The following is an 8,370-nucleotide window of genomic DNA, read 5'->3' as shown; positions in this document are numbered from 1 at the left end:
GTCCGCAGGCTGACGCTCTATCCACTGAGCCAAACCGGTTTCGGCAACTCTGTGTTTTTGATACTCACAACTGTAAATCTACTTTTGCCCACACTCTCTATTTTTTTTTTTTAATTCTTGCAATACCTTTATGATATAGGTACTAATATTGTCTCCATTTTATAAATGAGCAATTTGAGGCTCAGAGAGGCTAAGGGACTTGACCTAGGTCACATGTGAGGAAACAGAAAATTATAATACCCCCAAATTCTTTAATAAGCCTTGGCTAAAAATCATATCTGAAGCCAAGGGCCACAAGCTTTAGTTTCCCATTTGATGAGGAATCTTGAAAAGAATAAGGTGACTGTTGACACAGGTACTTGGAGAGAAATTGTTCAGTTGGCCTCACCTCTGAAAGCTAATGAAAAGAATAGAGAATATTTACATATCAGTTACCATCAAATTTTTGTTAAATCTATATGTACTTATATCCTGTCATTATAAAGGTGAATTTCTAAGTCTGTTTACTAAGAATGACAAAGGACTTCCTTGTAATATGACAGGTTGGTTTTAATGGTTTCAAGGATTGCTGACTAACAACCTTGAGCTGTTGGCAGCAAAAGGGCATCAGGTGTTAGACTTGTGGAGTCATATCAGACCTAGGTTCAGCAACTTTGATACTTGAGTTCTGGCTAAGAAAAATTTCAGAGCCAAGACTCAAACTAGAAGAGAAAGATTATTTAGAAAGTCACAGAGGTAGTAGAAGTGAGTCAGCTGGGCTGCATAGGCTCAGGAAATAAGCTACAGAGGCAAAGGAAGGGCCCTTGGAGCTTAGAAGAGAGAAGGGCAAAGGTAACCGGCTTGTGGGGGAAGAAGAGGAGGAAGAGAAAGGCACAGGCATGCTCTAGGGAGGGAGAGTGCTCACTGGGTCTGTCTTGAGGATTTTATTTTTCAAGTTTTTTTTATTGATTTCAGATAGGAAGGGAGAGGGAGATAGATAGAAACATCAATAATGAAAACATCAATGATAAGAGACAATTATTAATCAGTTGCCGCCTGCACGCCCCCTACTGGGGATCTGGCCCACAACCTGGGCATGTGCCCTGACTGGGAAACAACCTTGACCTCTTTGTTCTTAGGTCGACACTAAACCACTTAGCCACACTGGCAGGGCTGTCTTGGGGGTGTTAAAGGCTGGGAGTTTAGGGGATATCTTAGGGGAAGATCTCAATATAAAATTCATGAGCTTTATACTGATGTACCAAAATGAGATTTATTCTCTCAACTTATCTGTCCTTGGGTGTTGTTAGCAAATGGCACTAATTGGATTTCTGCTGTCTATCTTCCATGAGTAGGGTGATTTAAGCTATTTACCCTGTGGTTAGGGAGGAAAAGTGTAAACCATTTAAATTGATTTGAGAGAAAGAGAGAGAAAACATGAATTTGATGTTCCACTTATTTATGCATTCATTGGTCAATTCTTGTAAGTGCCTAAACCCAGGATGGAACTGTTCCTGGCAAGATGATGAAACCTCAATTCTTGTCTTTTTTTAAATATATTTTTATTGATTTCAGAGAGGAAGGGCGAGGGAGAGGGAGATAGAAACATCAATGATGAGAGAGAATCATTGATCAGCTGCCTCCTACACACCCCCTACTAGGGATCGGGCCCACAACCGAGACATGTGCCCTTGAGTGGAATCGAACCCAGGACCCTTCAGTCCTCAGACCACGCTCTATCTACTGAGCCAAACCAGCTAGGGCAATTCTTGTCTTCTTGAAGGAAAGATTTCAGTCAAGAGACAAAGTGCAACAAAGCAAGAATTTATTGGCTGCATCAGTAACACACTCAGGACAGTGAAGCAAGGAAGGGCATAGAAGAAGCAATAGGAGAGCCTAGGCTGGGATGCTTTGGCTCACTGGGAAGTCAGAGTAAAGGGGGCATTGGAGAGGTTCAGGGGGTTAGATCGGGAGGAGCTGCCGCTGCCAATTGATTCTCTAGTTGCAACTCTCCTGAAGTCCCTTGGAGGGAAGAAGGGGCCAGAGAGGAATGATGAAGGTGTGCTCCCCTGGAGGAGAGCTCTGAGTCTTTTGCATTGAGGGTGTTTCTCTCCTGCAGGTGGAAATCTTAGGGGAGGTCTCAGGGTGTGGTCAACAGTTAGATACACATGAGCAGAGCAAGGAGGAGGAGCCAGGTATAGAAGGCCACCAGGGTGGAAAACCCTAGGTGCCCAGCAAATGACAATTGTAGTGTGGGACCTGGGGGTGACATTTCCTCCCCTAGCACATCACTGATCATGGGGTTTGGATCCCCCTGACATTTCCTCCCTAGAGATAACATCTAGGCCTCAGTTGTATTTCAGCTCCAGGCCCAGAAAAGTAGCAAAATGCCCCACACTGGGGATCGAGCCCACAACTCAGGCACATGCCCTGACCAGGAATCGAACCGTGACCTCCTGGTTCATAAGTTGACGCTCAACCACTGAACCACACTGGCCAGATAATACTCTTAGGTCCTTGGTTAGAGAAGATAGGATTTTGCAATTTATTAGATGGCTGTAAACTGATTGGCAGTTTAACTATCTGCCTCAGTTTTCCTATTCCACTTTTCCTGGCTTACTAGCCTGTCTTAACACCTAGTTAAGTCTCCTTTCATCACCATTTATTTCCCCCCCCCACTTTGTTCTCTCCTACCTCACCCCACCCCCGTAATAGTTAGTGTTTTTAATCTTTTTATTTTTGCCAACCTGAGAGGCAGAAAATATCTAATTTTAAGTTTCTTCATTTAATTATGAAAGCGGTTGTGTTTTTCTTTGTGTTTATTAGTCATATATAAACTGCTTTTTCTGTGAACTGCCAGTTCTTTCTTTTGTGCTTTGAGATTCTCTCCATAACAAAGCCCTTCCCCACACCTGCTCTCTACCCACCCACAGCCCCAACCCTTGTCCTGCTCAGTCCTCTACCGCCGCCTAGTGACAAGGCTGGGATTTACCACAGGCCCTCACTGACACTAATTCCCTGGGCCTCACCAGAGCTGAACTCCCTGCTGGAATCATGCCCTTGGTTCCTAGGTACTTGGTTTAGCAAATAAAAATGGATTTAGGAAATCCATTTAGATATGGATTTCCAATAAATAACTTTTTAGTTGGTATATACAATACTAAAAATCATTCATGGGTTATCTGCAATTCAAATGTAACTGGGTATCTGTAATTTACACTGCAATCCTATTTCCAGGCTTCCCATTAAGACTCACCCTCACTATGCCTTACCTCCTCCACTCTCAGCAAGTTCTATTGTACCACATCCATCCCAGCAGTTTTCACAATGGTGGTTGCAGATGATAATGAATCATTGTAGTTAAGACCTTGGCTCTGCTTTTTTTTTTTTTTTTTTTTTTTTACTTTCCCTACAACATAGTTTGTCTTAGTTCTCAGCCTCTTTTTTTAAAATATTTTTATTGATATTTAGAGAGAAAAGGATGTAGAGATAGAAACATTGATGAGAGAGGAACATCATCATCATCATCAATCAGCTGCCTCCCTCCTGCACACCCCCTAGTGGGGATCAAGCCCGCAACCCAGGCATGTTCCCTGACTGGGAATTGAACCGGCGACTTCTGGGTTCCTGGGTATTGAGCCACACTGAGCCACACTGGCTGGGCTGGCTCTGCATTTGAATCCTAGCTCTCACGGTGTGAAATCTCTTGAAAGTAACATCCTCTCTTGTGTTAGTCTCTATTTCCTTGTCATGAGAATAAGAATAATATTTTCCTCTCTGGTTGTATTGATGATTTCTAACATTAAGGCTACCATTTATTGAGCACTAAGTGTTTTACATGTGTCAGTTCCTGTGGTTATTACTATTAGAATAAAAGAGCACAGAATATGAGGGAGATCTGTCACCCCGTTGATTGGCAGAGTTGATTCAGCTGATCTGGCTGGCGAGGCAGGTGTCCCCTTCCTCCCTCACTGATCCATGTGGTCCTCCCCAAAGCTGGGCACTCGGTTGAAAAAGATGACCTACTCCCCTCCACCCAGAGGAGAGGACTGGTCTTCGGTCAAGGGTATACGAGTAGCTGTGCTCCCTGCTAGCACCTCCAAACAAGCTCTCAAGGCCCGTTTTTAGGAGAACATCGGGTAGTCAAGCTTCCAAGACTCCACATACATCCAAATGAGACACTGCATGTGGCAGTCTGCCTTTCTTTAAAAAAAAAAATAAAGTAAATGTTTTTAAAAAGAGCACAGCAAATATAAAGATATGTTTTAGGCATATAAAAAGTAAATACTGAGGAGACATCAAGAAGAGTTGAGGGCAGTTGCCATTTGGAAGACATCTGGGGTATATGGAGAGGAGTGGAATAAAAGACTACTCTCTTAAAAATAAATTTACTGTTTAACTTTTAAAACCGAAGTCAGCTCTGGCCAGGTAGTTCAGTAGTTTATAGCATTGTCCCCATATGCCAAGGTTGCAGGTTCCATCCTTGGTCTGGACAACAACCAATAAATGTATAAACAAGAAAAATCCAAGTTTCTCTCTCTCTTTCTCTCTCTCTCTCATTAGTAAATAAAAATGAAGTCAGTATGTTCTGATTGCAGTAGTCTGTGATCTTAATTCTGTTCTCTTCAGTGTGTCTTTCTGCTTCCTTTTTAATAATAAAAGTAGCTGCAGCCATTCCTGGCCTCATATTAGCACATCTAACCATCTGGAGCAGTCTTCTTTTCCCTCCCATTATTCTAAAGGCCTGGACCTAGAGAATGCCAGGGCCTGATTGAAGGGTCACATTATGACTTTCATTGGCCCTAGACACTTCCTCCATAAAAATAAAAAATTTAAATGAAATTATATTTTATGACTGCCCTGGTGATAAAGATGAATATATTAGTACTATATATTGCGTATTTGTTCAGGAAGCCATAACAAAATACCACAGAGCTGTTTAAACAACAAACATTTATTTTCTCACAGTTCTAGAGGCTGGAAGTCAAGGTGCATTAAGGGTTGGTGTCTGGTGAGGGCTCTCTTCCTGGTTTGTACTTGGCCATCTGCTAGCTGTGGCCTTTCTTACATGTGCACATGGAGAGAAACTCTTTGGTATATCTTCCTGCCCTTGTGAGGACACTGTGAAACAAAAATTTAACTTCCAGAGCTGAAAAATCTTTTTGGAAAGAAAGGGTTTATTAGGTCATTGGTGCAAGAAAAAGACAACCAGGTCCTGGCACAATGCTGAGTGGAAAAGGCAAACATGTCTGCCAGCCTGGAGTTGGGAGCATTTTTTAAAATATATTTTTATTGATTTCAGAGAGGGAGAGAGAGATAGAAACATCAATGATGAAAGAGAATCATTGATCAGCTGCCTCCTGCAGGCCCCACATTAGGGATCGAGCCTGCAACCCGGGCATGTGCCCTGACTGGGAATTGAACTGTGACCTCCTTCCTGGTTCATAGGTGGATGCTCAACCACTAAGCCACGCCAGCCGGGCGAGGGCATTTTTTATACATCAAGCAGGGGGGAGAAAGAGGTAAACCACTCTGAAAGAATTTACGTTAGCTATAGATAAGGGGGGTGGGAGAAGGTGAATCTGGATAGTTCTGGGATAGGAAAAGATGTTCGTTCCTGTGGATTGTCTATAGGCAACAGATTGGAAAATTTGTGTGTAAACAAGAAACAGAGGCTCCAGGGGTCCGATGGCACCTGGCTATTCTCTCTTTTGGATAATCTCAGAAATAGCCATCTGGAATTTAATCTGAGATTCTAACAGACATAAAGGAATTCCAGCAGTCTTTTGTCAGCTGGCCTGCAGTTGTTAACGGCTGTAATTTAATTTAGGACTTCTCAGAACTTTCTCCTTGTCAACACCATCATATGGGATTAAGGCTCCACTCTTTATTTTTTTAATGTTTTTATTTATCTTCAGAGAGAGAGGATGAGAGAGTGATAAAAAGATAGAAACATCGATGAGAGAGAGAATCATTGATCGGTTGCTTTCCAAATGCCCCCCGCTACTGGGGGCCTAGCCCCCAACCCGGGCTTGTGCCCTGACTGAATCAAACCAGGGACCTCTTGGTTCGAGCCACACTGCAGGGCAAAACTCCACTCTTAAAACCTCATTTCACCTTAATTGCCTTAAAACCTCATTTAACCTTAAAGACCAGCCTCAAATACAGTCACATTGGGAATTAGGATTCAACATAGGGATCTGGGGGGAACACAGTTCAATCCATAAATATGAAAGTATCTTCTTTAATCTAAAAGTTCATTGTTTTCCTTTTGATTTTATTTAAAAATTAAGGCATTTTCATGTGCCCTTAAAAAGACTTAGTGCTCTAGGCACTGTGCTTACTATGCCTGAGGAATGCTCCTTCTTGTTTGATTGGTTTACAACCACATCCACTGGAAAGCCTGGGTGAGGTTATACTGATTGGATTATGGCACTCACTAGAGCTGGGAGTAGGGTCTATACCACCCAGATGGGATTTCCGATGTACAATGGCACAGGGGAGTGGGATGGATACCAGCAAAATAATAAAAATATCTGTTGCAGATGGGAACAATTTACAGAAGAAAAAGAACAACAAATTACAATTACCATATGAAAAGTGACTAATAACTGATGCTGGCTAGTAATTAAGGATAGGAAAAATAAGACAATAATAAGATATTTTTCACCAATCAAATTGACAAAAATTTAAGTTTGATAATATCCGGAGTCATTGTATAGAGAAAAGGGTGTTCTGGTATATTGGTGGTGGGAATCTAAACTGGTACACCCTTTTGGAAGGACAGTTAAGTAGTAGCTATCAAAATTTTAATTGTGAATACTCTTTATCCCAGCAATCCAATTTCTAGGTATCTAAATATCTAGTATAAGAAAACATGAGGACTATTTGCACAAAGAAGCATTTATAAGGCTATTCATTGCCCAATTGTCCATAATAGCAAAAAATTGTAAGAAGCCTTACAATTCATTAGCAGTAGGGTGGTTAAATAATCTATGCCAAATACATACTATGGAATATAATGCAGCAGCTGTATAAAATAAAATAGGCCCAGTTGGCATGCCGTAGTCGTTGAACATCAACCTATGAACCAAGAGGTCATGGTTCGATTCCCATCAGGGCACATGCCCAGGTTGCAGGCTCGATCCCCAGTAGGAAGCAGCCGATCAGTGATTCTCTCTAATCATTGATCTCTCTACCTCTCTCTCCTTCTCCTTTCCTCTCTGAAATCAATAAAAATATATTTAAAAATAAAATAAAGTAGGTCAATATGTACTGACATGTAAAGAGCTCCAAGACATATTTTAAACTGAAAACAAATCCACATACATATATATACATATATAGAATCATCTCATTTCTGTAAACAAAGTTATGTTTTCAAATATAAATATTCTAAATTTGTATTAACATGCAAATATTTATATATGCTACTTTATGAAATACATGTAATGTACCTTTATATACATATATTACATGCATATGGTACATTAGGCATAATTGTACATAATAAAACATCTCAGAAGAACACACAGCCATCTGATATGATAGTTTTCCTCTGGTGAAGCTGCCCAAATGACATAAAAAGCTAATATGCAAATTGACCAAACAGCTGAGTGACTGGTCACTATGATGTGCACTGACCACCAGGGGGCAGACACTCAATGTAGGAGCTGCCCTTTGGTGGTCAGTGCGCTCCCACAGGGGGAGCGCTGCTCAGCCAGAAGGCCTGAGCCAGGCTCAAGGCTGGGGAACGCAGCAGCGGTGGCAGGAGCCTCTCCCGCCTCCACAGCAGGGCTAAGGACCTCTCGGGGGATGTCTGCCTGCCAGCTTAGCTCCCCACAGGGAGTGGGCCTAAGCCAGCAAGCGGACATCCCCCAAGGGGTCCTGAACTGCAAGAGGGCACAAGCCAGGCGGAGGGACCCCCCCCCCCCGCCCAGTGCACAAATCTCGTGCACCAGGCCTCTAGTTATTAATAGCAAGCTAATTACAATGGTTTTGAGAGGAGTGAAATTGAGTGGGACTTTTGTGTTATTTCTAGTCCTTGCAAATTTTTTTCATCAAGCATTGTATTAAAATGCTGTGCAATACATACATTAAAAAATAACCAAAAAGTAACTTGCCTAGGAACACATAACCCTTCCACGGCAGAGCTAAGATTAAAGCCTAGACCGTGGTCAGCAAAGACCCAGGCTCATTCCATTACTGCCTGTCCACACCACCTCTCTGAGTTTACCTTTCTCCCAATAGCCCCACCCCCCACCCTCATTACTGTGTGTCTCTCACTTTTTCTTCATCACCAAATCTCATCAAATACCATAGTCACCCATCTTTCCTCCCACCCCGTTCGTTAGGCTCTAGTGGCTCTGTTCTCCCTGCATCCCGTTACTG

Source organism: Plecotus auritus, assembly GCF_963455305.1.
Source record: "Plecotus auritus genome assembly, chromosome: 9".
Lineage (NCBI taxonomy): Eukaryota > Metazoa > Chordata > Mammalia > Chiroptera > Vespertilionidae > Plecotus > Plecotus auritus.
Note: the sequence above shows the minus strand (reverse complement) of the source record.